The sequence below is a fragment of the Urocitellus parryii genome, chromosome 8, assembly GCF_045843805.1.
Source record: "Urocitellus parryii isolate mUroPar1 chromosome 8, mUroPar1.hap1, whole genome shotgun sequence".
In the NCBI taxonomy this organism is placed as follows: Eukaryota; Metazoa; Chordata; class Mammalia; order Rodentia; family Sciuridae; genus Urocitellus; species Urocitellus parryii.
Window position 1 is genome coordinate 129,547,023 of NC_135538.1, and position 23,014 is coordinate 129,570,036.

General features: G+C 44.6%; 1 pseudogene; it reads right to left on the bottom strand.

Annotated features, from left to right (window-relative positions):
- Window positions 1-15,952: 15,952 nt before the first annotated feature.
- On the bottom strand, window positions 15,953-21,548 carry LOC113189892 (PRAME family member 12-like; annotated as a pseudogene).
- Window positions 21,549-23,014: the final 1,466 nt, after the last annotated feature.

Below are 23,014 nucleotides of genomic sequence, written 5' to 3' on the forward strand. Positions count from 1 at the left end.
GGACACACAATCTCTCACATGGTCTCCAACCGAAGTGCTGTATTCCACATCCTGAAAAACGCTGCCTGTCACAGCCCACTACAAGAAAAGTTTTCCAAAAGTTCCAGAGAGGACGATTGGGGCCTGTAGAATGGCCCAGTGGGACAGGCTGAGGAGGACTCAGGAGGGGCTGGGGGAAGAGGAACACCTTGACTCCAAAGAGACAAAGAGACTGTCCCTCCTCTGCAAGATGCTGCCTCTCAGGAAGAGGGTTGGGGTTTGCATTATACAAATGAAGGTTTTTCCAATGACTTACCAAAACAACAGCAGTGAACGCCCTGTGACCAGTTCTCATTTCTTTCCTTGATAACCATTTTTAAAAATTTTATTTTTCAAAGTCCTAGATATTGAACTCAGGGCACTTTAACATTGAGCTACATGCCCAACTCCACCTCCCTTTTTAAAGACAGGGTTGCTGAGGCTGGCCTCGCTTGTGATCCTTCTTCCTCAGCCTCCCGAGGAACTGGGATTACAGGCATACTCTTTGTTCCACCTTAGCTGAACAGGGTCTTCTAGGCTGCTTGGGCCACTATAACAGAACACCACACCCAGGGAGATTTATAAACAACACATTTATTTCCCACAGTTCTGGGAGCTGGAATTGGGAGATGGGGGTGTCAGGATTGAGCTCTGATTCCTGGTTCATGTATGGCTGATTTCTGGCTGTGTCCTACCTGCTGAGGGAGTGAGGGGTTCTCTGGCATCTCTACTCTGAGTGCGATCAGGAGAGTCCCACCCTCACAACATCCCAAGTGCTTCACCCACCCTGGGGATAAGGAATCCACACAGGGGAGTGGGGGGAGGGACACAAAGGGTCTATGGCACATAGATTGATTTGTTCTCCATACAACATCCCAAGGCTGCTGAGGCCTATTATATGGAGATAATCCTGCTTCTGTGGAGGAGGCTCTGAACTGGAGGCCCTGCCTGGGCAGCTTCCCAGCCTCAGGGAAGAGAGGTTGATCCTGGTCTCCCAAGCACAGCTCAGGCCCAGAAAGAAGGGCTAGAGATGCATCTTGCCATCTCCTGCAGAGACCCCAGCTGGATCCTCCCCAGCCCGCAGCCTGCACCAACAGTTGGCCCTGCTCAGGAGAGACCCACCCAAGCTCCCCAGGCTTCTGGTCGCTGCGATGGGCGGGGCCAGCGGGCGCCCCAGTCCCCTTGGCAGAGGAGGCTCTGTTCTGTTCATGGAGGGTGGCCAGTGCCTCCCTGTCTTGGGCGCTTTCCCCTCCCTCTCCTAGAGGCTCCCCCGCCTGCTGGATGTTGCCAAGTGACACGCCTGAGCAGGGGGTCAGTGAGCGAAAGGCTGAACTTGCACTTTCTGAAGCTGGCCTCCAACAGCTGCCACAGAGCCACCCTGCGGTTCTCCGGGGACAGTGAGCACTGGATTTCGTCCAGGCCTGTGGAGAGGTGGGTGGCCAGAGGGTCAGTCCCGCCCCACCCCAGACACAAGGAGACAGGAGCTGGCCCAAGCAGAACTGGGACTTCTCTAGACCTCAGAGTCACCATCGTGGGGAGAATCAGGCCTCAGGCTCTTCTCTGGGCTCCTAGAGGGTTAGGCGCCCTTTGGGTTTGGAGTTAGGGTGGCATGGGGGGCGCTACACTCCACTTAAGGCTGGGAACCTCTCTAGACCCGGTCACAGCCAGCCATGGCGGGGAGCAGGAGGTGGCAGCAGGTGCAGGGACTAGGAGCAGGGCCCACCCGGTGGCAGGACCCTCCAGGCTGCAGGGCCATCACCCCACTGGATGCCACGCTCCTCTCCACCGTCCTCAGGGCAGAGAGGAAGAGAGGCTTGCCACTGTGTAAAGCCCCACCACCCCAACACAGGAGAGGGAAGGAAGAGGAGGCAGCTGAAGGGGGTCTTCCGGTGGCATCTGATACTTTTATTTATTTATTTATTTATTTTGTACTGGGGACTGAACCCAAGATTGTCATCCACCACTGAGTTACAGGTTTCATAAGCTGCCCAGGCTGGCCTTAAACTTGGGATTCTCCTGCTTCAGCCTCCTCAGCGAATCACTGGGACAACAGGCATGTGCCACCACCCCCAGATGGAGTATTTGGTACTTGGAACTTGAGTGAAGCTTCCATGTGCTGAAGAGTCACCAGAAGACTGTGCTTGGATGCAGGCTCCCCAGGGATCCATCCAGAGTTCCTGGTGGGGGAGGCTACTCTGCATTTTTTTTTTTTAGTACTGGGCATTGAAACTAGAGGTGCTTAGTCACTGAGGCACATCCCCAGCCCTTTTGTTTACATTTTACTGAGAGACAGGGCCTTGCTAAATTACTGAGTCTGGCTTTGAACTTCTGGTCCTCCTGCCTCAGCCTTCTGAGCCGCTGGGATTTCAGGGAAGCCCCACTGCACCAGCCCACTCTGCAGTTTCTAATAACTGGGGGATTCTGTTCTGCCCGGAGGCAACTTTGAGAAGCTTCACTATCCAAACATCCAAGGAAGGGGCCTGAGCCCACCCCTGATATGACCCAAGGAGGCCTCTTGCACTCTGCTTTCTGTATTGGGTTGACTGTAGGATTTCACTTGAGTGTTTGACTAATTTAAGAAGAAGCCTCAAACCCTCCAGTCTAGAAAAATGTTAACAAAGGAGCCCATGCTGAGTAAGGTCTTGCTAATAATAACCACCACACCACCATCTCCACAAGGATTGCTCCATAGGACTCACCCAAGCTCTGTTCTGAGCACCTGACTTAGATGAACTCATTTAATCCTTACAACCATGCCATAGAAAGGCCTCAATATCAGCCCCACTTTTCAGATGGGGAATGGGCTCAGACAGCTGAAGTCACTACTCTAAGTTGGACAGCTAGTAAATGGCTGAGCCCAGATTCAAACCCAAGCAACCTGGCTCTGGAGCCAATATGCCTCCAAAAGGAAGAGAAAGGGAGAGAAGCCAGGAAGAGAGGGCAGGGTGGGAACAAAAGACACCGACACTTCCTCCCCATGGCTGCCATCAGGTAGCCACCTCGTCATAGGAGACGCAGTTTCCAGGGTAAACAGTTCATAACATTTTTAGAGACACCTCTGATGACTCCCCCATTTGGGTGAGCTGTTTCTCTTGGGGTCCTCCTGTCTGCCATCAGTGAAGTAGGAGGCGGTCAGAATGGCAGGCAGGTGAAGTCTGTCCCTACCCTCGACTTAGATGAGAAGGGCAAAAATGAAAAAGGTAGGGATGGCACTCATGGTTCTGCAGTATCCCCATGGTCCTCAGAGACCAAAGGAAGATTGGGATTTCAACCTTGGAGAGACGCAGCTTGAGAGGGCCTCTGGGTCTCACTGTATAAGGGGGCAGAGAGGACTGTTTTAAATGGGGGTTAGGAACTTGAAATGGGATGCCCTCAAGGTGGGCCACCAAACAAGTGGTAAGAAAAACCCAATAGAGTCCAGTCCATTTTGCAGAGAATTGAGAGGAGGTGGCAGGCTTTTGGGAGTGGTAAAAGTACCAGGTCACCAGGAGACAGAGTGGTAGAAAGAGAAGAGGCAGAATTGGCTTTGCCAGAACAACGTACCTGTGTTGCCAAAGAAGGATCCTAGTATATGCAAGAAGGAGCCAGAAGAGATGAGGAGCAAGGGGTAGTGGAGAATCAGAGGGTGGTGAGCTGTCCATATAGAAGCTCAAAGGGGACATGTTGAGTGGCTTCTTTGGGAGGGCCTGTGACAGAAGAAGAGCCAAGGAAGGATTTTAGTTCAGTCTAAATGTAATTCAAGGGACAGTAGACATTGAGAGGGGCTCCCTTTGCCAAAGTGAAGGCTCTGATGAGGACAACAAGTTCAGCCTGCTGATATTGGGAGTGGAGGCTTTTACACAACTGAGGCTAGAGAGACTATTGCCTACCCTGCCTGATGAATTCCCTCGTGAAGGAAGAAGCAGCCATCGGTGAACCAGGACTCAGAGTGAACTTGCGAAGGAGAAGGGATGGGAAGGTCGAGAATCTTGGTGCTGGGCCAAGATCTAAGTTAACTTTTGTGTCTCAAGAGGAGACTTGTCACTGCGATCTCTAGGGGGTAGACTTGTGAGGAGGAGGGGAGGAGAAGGGTAGGGTCACTAACCCATGGGAGCCAGTGTGTGGATAAAGAAGAAGAGCCCTAGGTGAATGGAAGAAGGTGTGTGGTCACTGTCCTAGGCCCTCAGTGCAGGGTCCAAAGGGGTGAGAAAAGCTGTTGGAGTCAAGTCTGCTCTGCAAAGAGAGGGACAGCATCAGCAAAGAGGGAGAGCAGGTGTTGTGTTTGGGCAGAAAATGGAGGAGGTTTTGAGACAGATATGAATGGGCTCATGGTGTGAGGTGATAGAAAGACTGGAAACGTCCAATTCAGAAGCAGGTCATGGTAAGGCACTGGCCAACAGAATAGGGGATGGTCCCAAGGTAAAGGTGAGGGTCAGGGGAGCAGCAGGTGAGTGTGCATGGAAGCATCTATGAGGGGAGAAGCAGAGCATAGTCCCCGACTTTGTGACGATGTCCCTTCCCATAAGGGGAACAGGACACTGTGGAATGACCAAAAAGCAATGAGTAAAAATTAGAAAGCCACAAGCACAAACAAGGCTAGGTGTCTGTAAGGGTTGGTACCTTGAGGGCTGAATATGTAGCCCTGGTGTGCTGCAGTCTGGCTGGGCACAATTCAGGAGCCACTTGTCAAAAGAAACTAACTTTATTTTTAGAACTACAAACGCCAAACAAAACAGCTCCTCAGGAAAAACCCCTCAGCTTCCACAAGCCTCTCACCCACACAAACCTCACCACCTCCCACAATCCTCCTGTTCTTATGGCTGATTGGCTGGGTTGCATGGGCGGAGCCAAAGAAGTCCCCCAATGAGCAGCTCCGTGGTCTGAAAGGGCAGGGAAACAGCCCAATGAGCAGCTCCGTGGAGGAGCCAATCAGCTAGATGTTGCTAGGGCCACTGTGAGACAATCATCAGCCGGCAGTCTGAAGGGCAGGGAAACAACCCAATGAACATCACCGCAGAGGAGCCAATCAGCTAGATGTTGCTGGGGCCGCTGTGAGCCAATCATCAGCTGGCAGCTGGAAGTTTGCTGGCAGCTGGAACTTTGCTGGGGCCCCTTTGGCTGTGGCTCTCAACATCTCCCCCTCTCTGTTTAAACAACAAGCATGTAGCTTGGGGACAGTGCCTGCCTTAGGTTGTCCAATACTACATATGGTCCTTACCCGTCTTCGGATGAGCTGACCTCAGGGCGTCAGCCTCCTGTCTTAGGTTGGTACCATTGTAATTGGATCTTACCCATCATTGACTACCTGTCCAGTATATAGCCACACCTGTGGAGAGGTACCAGCGGGGGGTGAGGTTCTTTGCCTCACCTCTGTTGCCCCCAAATTTTAGCTGAAAGATCATGACAAGCAGAAAGGAGGAAGATATACCAAGCCAATTGATGGCTCCTTTTGGGAAAATTGTACCACTGATGACATCAACAGCAAAAATACCCCAACACTACCACAAGTCGCTGCACCAACAGATAGTTCACAATGCATACAAGTGAGTTCACAATGCATATAAGTGACACATAGTCTAGGCAAGTTCTGCAAGCAGTTCAGTGATGGCTATTGCAGAAGCTGTAGATTAGTTTTATCTTTGTCTCCACTGGCACTAGGATGAAGATAGGAATTTTGGCAATAATGGCTAAAGAAAAAATTATGTAACATTCCAGAAGGCACTAAAAGAAAACAATTTTCTTAACAATTTACATTATCTTGAAGAGAATTATTAAATATAATGAAAAGGAAAGGTGAAAGTAAACAAACAGATCTGTTAACCTGCTTATTTGTACACATATTAAAACAATCTTCAACAGCTGTTTACCCAATTTAAATTAAACCATTTAAATCACGTGAATAAAAAAAAATATTTGGATCCATTTTTTCATGAGTGCTCATCATATATGATATATTGACATACGTACATTCAAACATATAACACAAAACACAAGTGTGCACACATAATATAATACATACAACACATAACATAATAGTAAAGGCCTTATAACTTTTTGCAGGTGAAATCTCCATTGCAATGTTTAAAAACTCTATAGTCAAAAAAAATAGAACTGATCAGCAAAACATTAACTTAGGTCTGTATGAGCTCAAAAAACAAAATAGAACTTCATGATATGGGAAAGGGCAGTAATAAAACAGATATTGAAAAAAGCATCCTGGTTCTGTTGCAGATGTAAGGATAGCCAAATTGGAGTTTTGGATATCAGCTCTTATGGATTTGAGCCATCTTCTTTTTGGTCTGTAGAAATCGCTTTAGTTAATCTCTCTGGAATCCAAATCGGCTGCTGTTCTCCCTGTGGAAACACACAAACAGGCCCCCAACTCCAGACAATCACTGGGTCAGGACCTTGGTTAATCTCTCTGGAATCCAAATAGTCTGCTGTTCTTCCTGTGGAAACACACAAACAGACCCCCGACTCCAGACAATTACTGGGTCAGGACCTTTCCATTGTCCTGTTAGAATATCTTTCCAAAGTACCTTGGGCTTATGTACATTTTTTGGACACATATGTCTTTCTGCAGCACTAAGTCCTGATGAATTCAAATTTAAAAAGTTTAGAGTAAAAAAGGTTATTTTAAGTTTATCTTTGGGGAATATATACCCCTTCCCAATTCCATCTTTTTGCTTTAATAAGTACATTTTAATAGTTTGATGAGCTCTTTCAACTATGCCTTGTCCCTGTGGATTGTATGGGATTCCTGTTATATGAGTAATGCCAAATGATGAGCAAAATTGTTTAAAAGAGGTAGAAGTATAACCAGGGGCATTATCTGTTTTTAACTGTTTTGGAATGCTCACAGTGGCAAAATTTTGTAAGCAATGAGCTATAACATCTTTAGTTTTTACTCCGGCATGAAGGGAGCCCATCAAAAATCCAGAAGAAGTATCAACTGTAACATGTAAATATTTTAATTTTCCAAATTCTGGCAAGTGTGTGACGTCCATCTGCCAAATAAAGTTAGGTATCAATCCTCTAGGATTGACTCCAAGATTAATTTGTGGTAAAAAGGTCACACAATTTTGACATTGTTTTATTATTTGTCTGGCTTGTTCCTTAGTTATTTTAAAACACTTTTGTAAAGTATTAGCATTGACATGGAACCTTTTATGAAAATTTATAGCTTCTTCTAGTGTAGAGAAAATATGTATGTCATGTGTAGTTTTATCTGATAAATCATTGCCCAAACTAAGGGCTCCAGGCAATCCTGTATGTGCCCTGATATGTCCTATAAAGAATGGATCTTTTCTGTCCCAGATTAAACTTTGTATAGTGGAAAACAAAGAGGAAACAGTAGAAGAAGGGGAAATCCTACCATCATCTTCAAGGGATACTATAGCATTAACTATATACTGACTATCAGAAAATAAATTCAATACAGAATCTTTAAACATCACAAAAGCTTGTAATACTGCATTAAGCTCTACCTTTTGAGCTGATTGTTTGGGTACTAAAAATGTAAAAGTTTGATCAGGTTAACTATTGCTGCTGTACCATTATTTGACCCATCAGTGAATATATTTGGAGCATTCATGATAGGTGTTTTTCTTGTCATTTTTGGAAAAATTACAGGATGCAATGACCAAAAAGACAATAAAGGATTAGATGGTAAGTTGTTATCAAATGAAACATCAGATTTGCACATGATTATTGCCCAAGTATTTAATTCATTAGCTAACTCATCAATTTGATCCATAGTATATGGAGTAATAATTTTATTGGGAGAAATCCCAAACACTGCCTTTGCTGTTTTTATTCCTTTGAGTATTAATTGTCCTACAGCCTCAGGATACCTAGTAAGAATAGTGTTAGGAGAATAAGATAAATGTATCCATAATAATGGACCTTCTTGCCAAAATACTCCTGTAGGAATTTTTTTTGTTGGTAGTACAATAAATAATAAAGGCAAACTTATATCAATTCTATCCAAATGCATATTTTCCATATATGTTTCAATGATTTTTAATGCCTTTCTTGCTTCAGGCATTAACATTTGGGGTGAATTTGGATCTGATGGACCTTTTAGGATATCAAATAAATGTCCCAATTCTCCTGTTGGAATACCTAGATAAGGCCTTATCCAATTTATGTCTCCTAATAACTTTTGAAAGTTATTAAGTGATTTAAGTTGATCTACTCGTATTTGAATTTTTGGTGGATGGACCATGGTTGAGGATAATAGAACTCCCAAATAATTAATTGGAAAATTTAATTGTACTTTATCTATTGCTATCTCTAGATTATAATTTTTTAATAAGTTTGTAAGTGTGGCATAACATTCTAGCAATGTGTTTTTAGCTTTGTGTGCTAATAATACATCATCCATATAGTGAAATATTTGTAGTTCAGGAATTTGATTTCTAAGGGGTTGGATTACTTTGTTAACATAAATTTGACACATAGTTGGGCTGTTAGCCATCCCTTGAGGGAGTACTTTCCATTCATATCTCTGATCAGGATCTTCATGATTCAGTGCAGGGATAGTAAATGCAAAACATGGACTATCCTCAGGATGAATTGGAATTGAAAAAAAAAAACAATCTTTAATATCTATAACTAAAACATACCAAGTTTTTGGCAAAGCAGGCAATTGAGGAATCCCCGATTGAGCAGGTCCCATAATGACCATTTCATTATTAATGGCTCTTAAATTTGCAATAATCTCCATTTACCAAATTTCTTTTTGATGACAAAAATGGGAGTATTATGGGGAGATACAGAAGGTTGTATATGTCCTTCCGCTAATTGTTGTTTGACCAGATCATGGGCTACTTGTATCTTTTCTTTAGTCAAGGGCCACTGAGGAACCCATACTGGTCTTTCTGATTTCCATGTAATTTTTATTGTCTCAGTGGCCGTTTGTGAAAATCCAACCCATGTCTGTCTGTTCCTTGATCTATTTGTATTGGTGCTGCTATACCTTGTTCTTGTTTTTCTAATCTTTTTCCTTTCCTAAAACCTTGTCTAGCCATAATAGTGGGTGCATTTTGATTGATGTTATTTTAAAATGTCAAACCTAATTGATCTAGGACATCTCATCCCCATAAATTTACGGGAAGATGATCTAATACATATGGCTGTATAGTTCTTTCACATCCTTCAGGATCCTTCTAATCTAATACCATTGCACTTCTATCGGGATTAGTCGCCACTCCTAGGCCTCGAAGCGTTTGAGTGGCTTGTTTGTTGTAATGGCCAATGTTTTGGCCATTCTTGACGAGAGATGATACTAAGGTCTGCACCTGTATCCAGTAGCCCATTAAATTCATGTCCTTGAATATTTAGTTTTAGCATGGGGCGAGAATCTAAATTTAAAGAAAGCATAGCCCAATCTACACCTGTGGAGCCTAATCCCTTGGAACCTCTTTCTACAGCATGACTGGAAAATTTATCATGTAGGCTTGGTATTATTAGTAACTGTGCTATTCTATCTCCTGGTGAAATTACTGATATACCCTTTGGAGAACTGGATATAATTTTTATTTCACCTTCATAATTGGGATCAATTACCCCAGGACTTATCAAAAGTCCTTTTAGAGTAGAAGAGCTGCTTCCCAATAATAAGCCTACTGTTCCTTTGGGAAGAGGTCCTTTTACCCCTGTGGGAATGATTTGAACTCCCATCTCTGGAGTTGGTACTGATCTGGCGGAGGCGCAGATGTCCAACCCTGCGCTCCCTCTGGTTTGTCTGATGAGGGATCTGATGGACAATGTGTCCTGGTCACTACCCTGATGGGGTTGCTGGGTTCCTCCAGTGCTCCGTATATTTGTGATTTGGAACCCCGGAGCATTGGGGCCCCCTGTCCATTTTTTGGCAACGGAGCCTGATGCCTTTCTCCACGATATCGTGGATAAACACTTGGTCCTTGTTCGTTTTTTGATAATGGAGTACGCTCTATGGTGGTTTGAGAATGGCATTCATTAGCCCAATGTAATGGAGTACCCTCTATGGTGGTTTGAGAACGGCATTCATTAGCCCATTGTCTCCCTCTATGGCATCGTGGGCAAATACCCGGTATTCTACTCCTTTGATACCTAGTTTTGTTAAACCCTCCTCCTATGGGGCAATTCCTTTTAAAATGTCCTGTTTGTTCACAATTATAGCATATTCTTGGCCTGGCATATAAAGCCTGTTTTACTTCAGCTGCCATGACTTGCTCTTGTTCATTAATGTCTCTACATAATTTAATATATGTGTTTAAATCTTCCTGTTTCCATGGTCTAATGATATCTCTGCACCAACGATTTGCTTGGTCATAAGCCAGTTGTTTTATTAATGGCATTGCTTGTTCTGTATTCCCAAAAACTCTGGTAGCTGTTTGAATAAGCCTATGTACAAATTCAGCGTAAGGTTCATTAGCTCCTTGTATTATCTTAGATAATTGACCTTGTAAACCTCCATGTCCTTGTAAAGTCTTCCATGCCTTAACTGCATCGACAACATTTTGTAAATATACACCAGGATCATATGCAATTTGTTGCTGCCGATCCTCATAAGGTCCCTTTCCTAACAACATATCTAGATTTCTCTGAGGATAACCAGCTGCTGCATTTCGCCTAGCCATCTCCTTGCAAAATTCCTCATTGGCAACCTTCCATAACAGGTATTGTCCTCCATTTAGCACAGCTTCACAAATATTAGCCCAATCTCCTGGCGTCATGTTTAAGTTGGTAATGGATTCGACCAAGCTTACAGTGAAGGGTGCTTGAGGACCATAGGTTGTTACAGCCTCTTTTAGCTCCTTCACTGTTTTGAAATTTAAACCCTGGTAAATTTGCTGTCCTATTACCTCAAATACAGGGCATACTTGAGATCCTGTCTCAGGATCCCAACTATCAACTGCGGGGGTTGGGAGTCTCCTAGCATATGGAGGTGGTGCTGTTGATTGGACACTTATGCCCTCTGGTGATAGAATGCTGTTAGTAGCAGTCTCCTGTAGAGGTGGTGCTGTTGGTTGGACACTTATGCTCTCTGATAGAAAGGTGTTATTAGCAGTCTCCTGTTGTAACTTTTCCACTGATGGCTTTTTCTGCTCTAAACTTCCTTCCTCTGTCTCACTAGCTCGAAATACCTTCTCTTTTACTTGAATCTTTTCCTCTTTCTTACTAATTTGAGAGACCTTCTCTTTTACTTGAATCAATATGTCTTCTCCTTCCTCTACCTTTGTCTGAACTGAAGGCTTTGGACTAAGCAAACCAGATACGAACGTCCACAATGGCAATGTGCCAACTGGCAGAGTCCCTGGGTTGTTCTTTTCTATTCTTTTTAAATCTTCACCATGATGGTTCCATTGTGATATATCTAACAACTCCTCCTTAAAAAGCCATGGGCTACATTTTTGTATTATATCAATGTATGCCCTGACTGCTCTTGATTTTACTGGGAAGCCTCCTTCCTCCTCCAATAATTTACTTAACAGTCTTTTAGTTTGTTTTTTACTAATTTCTGATCCCTTATTTCTACTATAATACAACCCAACAAGATGACGCCAAACAAAACCAAGACAGAATGCAATAAAAATAGAACAATAATTCATTATATCAGCCTTTCTATCCTCCTAAAATGTGTATCCGTCCTGTCTCCCTATCTGTTCCTCAGATGCAAATAGTCTTTCCTCAGATGTGAGCTGTTTTTCTTCCATCTCACTCATCTCCAGGGACAGGCAAGTTAAAACAAAAATGAAGCAAAACAAAAGAGGAAACTTAGAATGTCTACCCATCCTCTCGTCCTGCCCTCAGGGGCGAGCAGTTTACTTTCCCTCAGTCGCTCCCCGTGCTAGCCACCAAATGCCGCAGTCTGGCTGGGCGCAATTCAGGAGCCACTTGTAAAAAGAAACTAACTTTATTTTTAGAACTACAAACGCCAAACAAAACAGCTCCTCAGGAAAAAACCCTCAGAGCCCAGCTGCCACAACCGGCTTCCACAAGCCTCTCACCCACACAAAACTCACCACCTCCCACAATTCTCCTGCTCTTGAGGCCGATTGGTTGGGTTGCGTGGGTGGAGCCAAAGAAGTCCCTCAATGAGCAGCTCCGTGGTCTGAAAGGGCAGGGAAACAGCCCAATGAGCAGCTCTGTGGAGGAGCCAATGAGCCAGATGTTGCTAGGGCCATTGTGAGCCAATCATCAGCTGGAAATCTGAAGGGCAGGGAAACAGCCCAATGAACATCACCGCAGAGGAGCCAATCAGCTAGATGTTGCTGGGGCCGCTGTGAGCCAATCATCAGCCAGCAGCTGGAAGTTTGCAGGCAGCTGGAACTTTGCTGGGGCCCCTTTGGCTGTGGCTCTCAACACTGGTGTCTAGGAGAAAGGAGACGGGCCTACCTGACATATGCAGTGTTACCCTGAGTTTCCATTGAGTGATGATAGTGGTTGGGTGATGGCGACCTGGATCTTTTCAGTCCTCTGCAGCCAGTCCTAAGAGTTGGAAAGGGGAACCCAAAGGGCCAGGTGGCTGGGGGAGCCCCATGTGCTCAGGGAATGTGAACAGCCCGGTGTCCCTCTTGATGATATTTAGGACAAAAATCCAGAAAGTATGAGGCTTGGGACATGTAGCAGCCCAGTGACCCATCTGACCACTTGTAAAACAGAGTCTGAGTGGTCCTGAGGGATCGTCCCATGGCCCAGTGACACCAGGGACAGATGGTTTGAGCGAGCATCTGCTATCTCTGCTTTTAGGCCTTCTCACCTCTCTCATTATACACCTTAAAAGTCACTTCCAGAACCTCACCTTTGGGATTTAGAAGCCCCCTCTCAAAGCATCTGTCACAAAGAGACAAAATTACAATGTTTGCAGTCCAGGGGAGAAATAAAGAATGTCCACATGCTTCTGCCCCTTTCATGCTTTATTCACTCAAATTACTCAATGCAATTTCACACTATAGGTTGTTTTATTTAACATTTATTTTTTAGATGTAGATGGACACAACATCATGCCTTTATTTTTATGTGGTGCTGAGGATTGAACCTGTGTGCCGCCCATGCTAGGTGAGCACTCTACTGCTGAGCCACAATCGCAGCACTCTATATGTTCTTAATCAAGAAAATGGCAATCCTTAATGCTAGGCACTGCAATAGACATAATCAATTCACAGCAAACAATTCTAGATTAACTAATTCACAGCAAACCATTCTAGGTTAATTTTAAGCACTGCAAACACACTTAATCATGACAGGCTAATAACAAACCTTTCCTCTGCATGCTTATTTTTCTCAAGCCTGCTTGCTGAGCCAATCCCCCCAAATACCCTTTACCTTTCAGGGGAACCAAAGAATGCTTCTCCCTCCCTTTCTCATGGGTAGGTTTTGGGTGTCTCCGCTGTGTCTCTAACAACTTTCTTCCAATTTATTCTTTTCTTTTTAGTACTTATAAGGTTCTTGCTTAGCACCTGGATGACCATCTTAAATGACAGCTGCCACTTTAAGGAAAACATTTCACTTTCCTGCCCAAGGGAGTTACTGAGAAAGGCTCATCACTCCCTCATACCAACCAAACCCTTAACCACCTGCATTAGGGCCCACTGAGCTCTGATTCCTCAGCTCCCTCAATAAAAGTCCCAGAACTCAAGCCTGTTCTATCTCCTATAGAGAGATGCCTTCACTTGTCAAGTCTGAAAAATAAACTCATGTGTATCTCTGCCAAGTCTGTCTTTCATTTTTTGCTCATCTATCTTTCATTCCTTGCTTTACCTTCACCCTCATACCAGGTTTTCAGTTTTTTTTTTTTTTAAAGAATCTTTAAGGACATCAATTTTACACGCCAGTGCATACCAATTAAATGTAGAAAGTATAAATACAAATTAAAGAATGCATATCATTGTGTTTATATGGGCTCTGGTTCTCTTCTCAGATAAACAATTTTCTTCAAATTAAAACTCCACCCCCCTGGAGTCACATCCATATTGGATTTACTTATTCACTTATTTGTTCACATACTTTTGTGGTTCTGGGGATGGAACCCAGGTCCTTCCACATGCTAGGCAAGTGCTCTACCACTGAGCTATGTCCCCAGGCCCTCAGTTATCTTTTATGAAGTTCACTGATTTCTGTAGAAAAGCATGGGTTCTGGGTTCCTAGATTATACAGGGAAAATTGGCCAGTGTTCCAGTAGGGGATCTAGACTCTTTTGATGCAGATGCACAAAGGAATGTGCACCTTTCAGTAGCACTCCAGAGAGTGAAACCCAGTCCCCTTCTGACCCGGCCACCCTTACACACCCGGTCATGTTTGTCATGACATCCTAAAGTTGTGGGCTGTCTCACAGCACACATGAACCTAGAGTCAAAAGAAGAGTAATTCAAAGAGCAATCTGGGTACTTTATCCCTAAGGCTGGGTGGGGACACATGCAGCTCTCACTCCTTATACAATTCAAGGAGTCTGGACACACCACAATATCTTCAAGTCCCTTTTTGGTCATGAAAACCCTTAAAACAACCAGTGATGACAAATCTCATATTGCAGATTTCCTTGCCTTTATTTGATCCTAGAATCCAGCAGCAGAGCAGAATGAATGCTGTTCGGAACTTCCACCTCGCCACACACACAAGTTAGACATAGAGCCAGAGGAAAGGAAGTGTCATAGAGAGGTGAGGCACACAGATCACCGTGTGGGAAACAGATGGGCTGGATGTGTAGGACCTGGACTCTGCTGCCTGTTCCAAGAGTGAGCTGCAGTCTGCTTACAAATCCAAGTGGGTTCTAGTTCACTGTGTATGGAGAAGCCTTCAGGCCCAAATTAGAATATGTACACAGGCAGCTTTAGGATAACTCAAAAAAAGTTTGGGTGGACCTCCTTCTCCTCCTTGGATGTGAAGCTAAGGCTAAGGTCACTACATAATCCCACCAGCCTGAATCCTCAGCAGGAGTCGTCATTTAGGGCATCTTGGTCTAGGACCATGCAGCACAGGCAGGGCCACCCATTTGCCCACAGCCACCTCATCCTCTGATCATCTGCTGATTGAAAACCTGTGTCCCTGGGTAAGGAGAGATGGGAAGTGTTAGGGGAAGATCTGTCAGTTATGAGCAGCCTTCTCCCCCACCAGAAGGTGGTAATTTATTAAGTTTACTTTAGACACATTCACAAGTGTTATCTACCTATATAATTCTACTATTCAGATGACAGCTAATTTGGATTGTTTCATTGGCTATGACTACATGATTTCATGAAAGACTTGGTAGCAGGATGACAGGCAAGGTTTTGTGAGGCCCAGAGACCCTATTTTATTCTCATTGCATCCAAAGACCAAGATGACAAGTTTCTAGGTCTATGTGGAGACCCACAAGGATGGGTGTACCTTGAGTGTCTGGGTGGCACTGACGTGGCCTAAGAAGGGCTTTTTGAAATTTTACTGTCCACTTAGAATGATCCAGGCCTCCTGTGTTCCCCTACATGGATTATGACACAGTGTAGCCATAGATAATGACCTAATTTCAGTTTGATGCTTTGAGTTTCTGGGAATGAACCTCATTGATCACCAAGTACTTGGTGATATTTCTCCATCAGCTCCTAGAAAATTCCAGTGTCAAAATCAGAAAACTGGGTAAAACCATCATGAAAGATGTCAGAGGACTAATCTTGAGATTCCATTCATTTCAGACTATTTATTTATGGACTATCCATGGAACAAAATAGTTTCTTCATATGTTCATGAAGCCTAAATCCCATTCTAAAAATCCAGGCCCATTGATATCACTCTATACAGTCACATATGGCTCTATACAGAAGGTCCAATCTTCAGGGGCTTCCTTCCAATGTAGCCCCCAGCATCTGATTCCTTTCCCCATCCACACTTCAGGCAGTGTCTGAAATGCTGGGCTCTGAGTTTACTTCATGATCCCTCTACATCCTGGTTATACATCCAATTGCATAGAGGGCATCTTTTTATACACACCCAACTAGGCAGCTTTTGGACAGAAACAGTGATTGAGTCCCTGGTTATAGATGAACATGTGGCCACATTGAGGACAGGGCACAGTATAGAAAATAGGGACCTTTGGATGCCTAAAGTCCTTCAAAATTACTGTGAGCTCAGCACAGATTTGGGAACATCTCGCTGGGTGGATGGCACCCTGGGCATCATAGCTCTCCAGAGGGGCAGGGTATAGCTCTATGCTCAACTGGCTTAGCCTGGCAGTGTGACTCAGCAGGTCCCCAAGGACCGACATGGAGATGCCATTTCGGAAAAAGCACAAGGTCCTGAGCTGGGAGCAGCGGCTCAGCGCAGGCAGGATGGCTTAGAGCTGGGATTCCGCAATATCACAGGCTTCCAAGTCCAACCTGTTCAGGGTGGCTGCAACTGTCTCCAGAAGAATTTGGAGGGGCACCGGACTGAAATTGGTCAGTTTGATGCCTCTTAGATCCAGGCGTCTGAGCTGGCTGGTGTTTGGGCATCGGGAAAGATAATTCTAGTCAGAATCTGAGAATGGGCAGTTGATTATTGAGAAGGTCTCCAGGGGCATCTTCAGGTGCCTAATGAGGAATCAGGCAGTTAGTTCTGAGGGAGAAGATGAATTGGCCCAATCCCAAGGTCACTGTGATCATCTGAACATAATTGACATTTTGTAGAATCTGCTCATTCAGGTCACTGCATATCAACCTGAAACTTTCACCACTACTTGTGTGATCCAGTGGGTCCTCCATCTCTATGAATGTCACCCTCAATGACAAGCAGAAAGCCCCATATCTAGCCACAGGAAGTCAGGAAGTTTCACGTGCCAAAGACAAATCCAGGAAAGATGTGACAAAACACACTGGGGTTAACCCCTATAGGGCTCACTCCCTGTCCCCTCAGCAAGGTCTCACTCCCTGCTCTTCACTCACAACCCTTGAGTCATCACCTGGAGCTCAGACCTGCCTTTCCCAGGAGGGCATAAGAAGTGGGCTCCTCTGCTCCCAGAGGAAGGACACAGAGCTTCCTTGTTGAACAGGTACAGGTGTGGGGGCTTCCCTCCTTCAAAGTCCTCACCTCTACCCTGCTTTGTACCCCTGTCATTGGACAGGCCTTGCAGAAAAAGAAACTCACACCCAACTCACTAGCTCCTGTCTGGATCAGCTGGCTTCCCAGCATGATGTCACTTCCCAGACCATGAACCCTGGTTTAGCCCTTTGCTCTAACACAGGTTAGGAGATCAAGCTTCAGGATACAACAGAAATAGATGATGGGTTATTTACCTTCCAGTGCCTTGTTCACCATGAGCTTGTCAGTGGCTGGCACACAGTAGGTGCCCTTTCATATTTTCTGATACTGGTCTACAGAGCATGCTCACCCCCTTACTCACCTCAGCACATGCTCCAGGTGGCCCTCAAGGGGCAGGACACCATCCACACAGAACTTCTGCAGGTAGTCCATCCTGAGGAACTGCGAGTTGAGCTGGGATAGCAGCCACTTCTGCTCTTCTGGGGAGGTGTGGGCAGGCATGTGGACCTGGGAGACAAGTAAGTTCCTCAGGTTCCTCATCTGGCCCAAGAAAGGAGCATAAGCAGCCAAGGTAGAGGGCACCCAGGTGCAGTGCAATTCCACCTTTTGGACAGAGTCCAGCTACAACAGTCTCAGGACATTCAGTTGTGGCCAGTGGGTTTCCCAAACATCTTCAGCCTATTGCAACACAGGTACAGCCTGTCCCTTCTCTGTGTGGCCCATAGGAACAAGAGAGTCAGGAATTCATCCAGGGGCCCTTCTGTGAGGCACAAGTCTATGAATATCTTCAAGGGCATCTTAGCTGCCATTGCTGGATTAAGTTTCAATGTTCAATTCTTCTTAATGTCTTCTGGTGAGCAGGCATCGACCACAGCTCCAGACCACATCCTCCAGAAGTTCCTTGCAACCATCTGCAAATCCAGGACCTGCAGTTTCCACCTCCTGCGGGGACCACAGCAGAGTCTCCACCCTGAGGCCCCTTCCTTCACCTCTCAGCTGTTTCTCCCTGCTCCACCTCTTCCTTCTGTCTCACTTTGCTCCATCCACTTCCCTCAAATCCAGCCTGGTGCCCCCATTTGCACAGACTGAGGCAGGGGTAGGTACAGCCTCATTCAGGGGTCAGCACAGCTGCCACAAGCACCTCCACATCTGGAAGCCTTTTCCAGATGGGGCTCAGCATGGCCAAGGCCTCTCCACCCCTCTTTGCTGGCTGCACAGGAAGCCTGTGGAGCACACTTCACCACCCACTCTCCCTGCCTATACCCATCCCTTCCCTGGCACTGAGGGTGCTCCCTTCCAGGCCACCTGGGTCCCCCTCACCTGGGGTGATCCTGCTGGGCAAGCAGCATGTCCAGCCCATCCAGTGCCACTCGGAGCATCTCCAGCTGTGGCTTCCTCATCAGGGCCCCCAGGGGCAGGCAGGTGAAGGGCCAGGCCTGCACCATTTTCTTCAGGACCTCAGTGTGTCCCCTGCTGAAGGCCTCCACAAAGAGTGGTGGGAAGAGCTCTATGGGCAGGTCCTCCAGATCCTGGATGGCCCTGGACTTGTTGCTCAGCAGGCTGCACCCTGCCAGCTCCAGCAGACTGGATGCTCATCCTGGGGAGTCTGAAAGAAGAAGGATCCTGGAAAATGGTCCAGGGAAAAGGCCACTATCACATCCATTGCCAGCCACTGGGAAGGGGATATTGGGGAGTCCAAAATATCACCCCAACTTAATGGGGAAAAGCCTTTGATTATTATTTTGTCCTTATAAAATGGGAATTGGATTGTCATGTGACTTAATGCAGTAGGCTCCTGTTTCAATAATATACAGTGGCTCAAGAAGGAGTTGAGGTCACATGGGTGATGTTATTTTTCAATTCAAAAATTAAATGGGCACTTATAAAGCATGTGCCCATATTATAAAACACTTGGAAATTGCAACATTGTCTCATGGACATCTGTTACACATGTGAGATTCTGCCACCTTAGGGGGAAGTTCAAGAGAACAAACAGATCAGAAGAACAGAGTCTGTGAACTGTGGCATGAGATAGTTTGAAGCTTTTTGTTTATTTGTTCAAACAAGTTATAAAATTACAAAAAACATAAGCCTCAAAGTATAATTTGGGGGATGAGGTGATATTGGCGATTGAATTCAGGACACTCAACCAGTAAGTCACTGCCCCCAGCCATATTTTGTATTTTAGTTGGAGACAATATCTCACTGATTTGTTTAGCACCTCTTGCTGCTGTGGCTGGCTTTGAACTCTAATTCTCTGGCCTCTTCAAATACTGGAGGTATACGGATTACAGGTGTGTGCCACCACGCCCAGCAAAACAGTATGATTTTAAGGGCACACATAATAAATATTTTCATTATCAGAAAATAGAATTCCAATCAATTAGAATGAAATAGGATTGCAATCCACTTCCTTGGTTAAGTAATTTTAAATTGGCTTTGCCTGGAGCTCAGTGGAAGAGCACTTTCCTAGGACTTGTGAGGCACTGGGCTTGATCCTCAGCAGCAGGTAAAAATTATTAAATGTTGGGCTGGGGACATACCTCTGTTGATAGAGTGCTTGCCTCACATGCACAAGGCCCTGGTTCAATCACCATACCCCCAAATAAATAAATGGATAAATAAATTATATTGTCCATATAAACTTTAGAAAATAACAATTTAGAAAAAGAAAAAGTGCGAGGCATGCGTGCACAAGCCTGTAATCCAAGGGTCTCCAGAGACTGAGACAGGGGGATCATGCGATCACAGTCAGCCTCAGCAAGAGCAGGCACTAAGCAACTCAGTGAGACCCTGTCTCTAAATACAGCACAAAACATGGCTGGAGATGTGGCTCAGTGTTTCAGTGCCCCTGGGTTCAATAGCGTATAAGAAAGAAAGAAAGAAAGAAAGAAAGGAAGGAAGGAAGGAAGGAAGGAAGGAAGGAAGGAAGGAAGGAAGGAAGGAAGGAAGGAAGGAAGAAAGAAAATTGAAAGTGACACAAGTCAAAGTGAAAACCCTAGTGTTCAGGATCAAGGTAAAACTACACTGAGAGGCAAAATCGACGTTGTAAATTGGTTCATGAGAAAAGACAGGAAAAAAATTGTTTCTGAATCTGCACAGGTGAGGCGGGAACAGGGTGGTGCTCAGGGCAGTGAGGGACTTACTAGATCTGTCCAGGTGTGCAGGGTTCTCGGAGCCTCAGCAGGCCAGGCTGGTTCTCCTTGGGCTCCAGGACTCTTGTGTTTCTCTTCTGGCTCCACAGAAGCTTTTATGGACCTCTCTGACCACGCCCCCACCTCCATGTGATTGACTGGCATCCAATCAGAAAGCAGTATCTGATCAGGTTCTCCAATCTCCACCCACTTAATCCTGATTGGATTTTCTTCCTCCAGATTGATTGATTGGATCCGATGATCATGAAAGTGCGCAGAATCCAGGAGAGTGTGACAGTCAGGGGTGCGTCCTTCCATGCACTCCACACCATGGACTCAATTTTGTCCATATGTGACCCTCCTGTTCCTCTGGTGAGTAAGAAAAGCACTGAATCCCTAAGAAAAAAAAAAAGAACACCTGAAAATATCTTTCAAAGTGGTCTTTGGCCATATCAAAATTATTTGATTTTTTTTCCCGAAAATTCCATAGTAAAAACAGCTTTTTGAAGACAGTAGTATCATCCACAAAGACCACAGAATGGAAATCATGTTGACAACAGTCACACAATGTCGAGTTACCTTGCAGCAAATCTGGGCACACTCAGAGAGGAAGAGCAGATAAGGAGGGTGGAATCAGTCTTCTAGACTTAGGGCAAGACTTCTCCTGTTTGTCTGTCTGTACTGGGGATTGAACCCATTGGTTCTCAAGCACTGAACCACATCCCCTGCCATTTTTTATTTTTTGCTTTTATTTGGAGATAGTGTCTCACTAAATTGCTTAGGTCCTCACTAAGTTGCTGAGGCTGACTTCAAATTTGCCATCCTCCTGCCTCAGTCTCCTGGGTTGCTGTGATTATAGGCATGAGCCAACATACCCCATCAGACTTGGAAAAGTCTGAAATCCACCAAGGGTACAAACTGTGGGCAACTTGGGAATGGGAGAGAAAGACACAGGGTTGGACAGCAGGTGTTTCTGACATCAGGGAGGCCACCAACTGGAGAGTCTTCCTGCAGAATCAGGGACCCGAGGGCACATCTCCCAGGCAACCTTTGCTCCAGGCAGTTTCCAGGGCTTTTTAGGCTGTGAGAAGTTCACAGGCAAAGGAAAATTTGAAGAGCCTGAGTAAAAAGTAATTCCGGAATTGAGGAAGGAGAGACGGAAAGAGAGGGAGTGCTTGGATGATGAGCCATGTGAGGGGAGGACTTACAGGGAAGATGTAGAAGGAATGGTTTGATTGAAGGCAGTTACAGAATTGCATTTCTGCTTTGTTGTTCTGTCTTTGTGTTAGTCAGCTTTTTCACGCTGTCACTACAACACCCAACCCCAACAACTACAAAGGAGAAAAAAGTTTATTTGGGGACTCATGGTTTCAGAGGTCTCAATGCACACACAACAGATTCCATTTCTTGGGCCCTCACCTTCAAGGTGAGGCTGACCATTATGGTGGGAGATTGTGACAGAGGGGAGGTGCTCACACTATTAGAGAACAGAGAGGGTGAGAGATGGCCCCTTGCCAGATACAAAATATACACACCATATTCACACCCCCAATGATCAGCTTCCTCCAGCCCCACCCCAGGTGTTCCCTATTATCACTCAGTTAATCCCATTAGGAATTAACTTACTGACAAGGTTAAGGCTATAAACCAATCACATCTCCTCCAAAACCATTCTCTCATAGGTGAGCTGTTGGGAGACATAGCATCTAAACCATAATGGTCTTCTTGGCTATCTGTTGGAAAATATCCCTGTTCACATCACAGTTTAATATTTACAGTTGGTTGAGATGATCATTGGTATCTGTTTCACATAATGACTTACCACAAATGACCCACATTTAATCTATGTGTGCAGTGAAATAGGGCTAAGGCTATTTCAGAGACCTCATTGCTTTTTAGGCTCAACAATAATGGAAATCTAGTCTCTAAATTGAATTATTTTTTATGGTTATTGATTTCATTAGAATTTCTTTGAAGTTTTGGATCAGTTTTGAAGTTCATTTTTTTATGAAAAACTAAATACATCTTATCAAAGTTTAAAATGTTTATGGGTGGTTTTAAAAATCTCTACTTCATAATCAGGTGTTGTGGCTCCTGGTCATAATCCCAGTGACTTGTGTACTGGGGAGATGAGGCAAGTAACTTAGTGACAGCCTGTCCCAAAATAAAAAAAAAATAATGAGGGCTGGGGGTTCAGTGGTTCAGTACTTGCCTAGCATGCCCAAGGCCCTGGGTTCAATCCCTGTATTACAAAGAAAATAAAACAAAACAAAACCAAAACCCATCAAATCTACAGTTATTTTACAGTTGTTCTCTTTTTTGTTGCTGTTGTTCCAAATATTTTAATGTGTGAATGGCTCTATTCTCTTATTATTTTCATATCTTAGCCCCAAACCCCTCCTATTCTTTTTAAATTACTTTCTTCTGCTTTTTTTTAAGATTTATTCTTTTGGTAACTTCTTGAGTTGAATGCTTTATTTACTATTTCCAATATTCCTTCTTCAAAACAAACATTTAAGCCTATAAAAGGCATTTCTAAGCAATGTTTTTGTTGTGCCCTATAAACTTTGATACATAATACATTTATTATCATTCTGTTCTTAAATATGCTGTAATTCCTATTGTGATATCTGTTAAAATTAATCCATAAATTATTCAGGAGTCCATTTTAGAATTTCCAAAGGTGTGTGAATATTATTTGATTAGTACTTAATGTGCTTTGCTATTTTTTTCATTGTTGATTATTGAATTCTTATCTCATTTCAATGTGGCCAGAGAACGAATATGGTCTTTGTTATATTTGGTTTTTTGGCCTTTTATTTTTCAGATTTTTTCTTTGTCTTTACACAGTTCTATTTTTATTTAGACAGGCTCTCATAAAGTTGCCCAGGCTGACCTTAAATTTG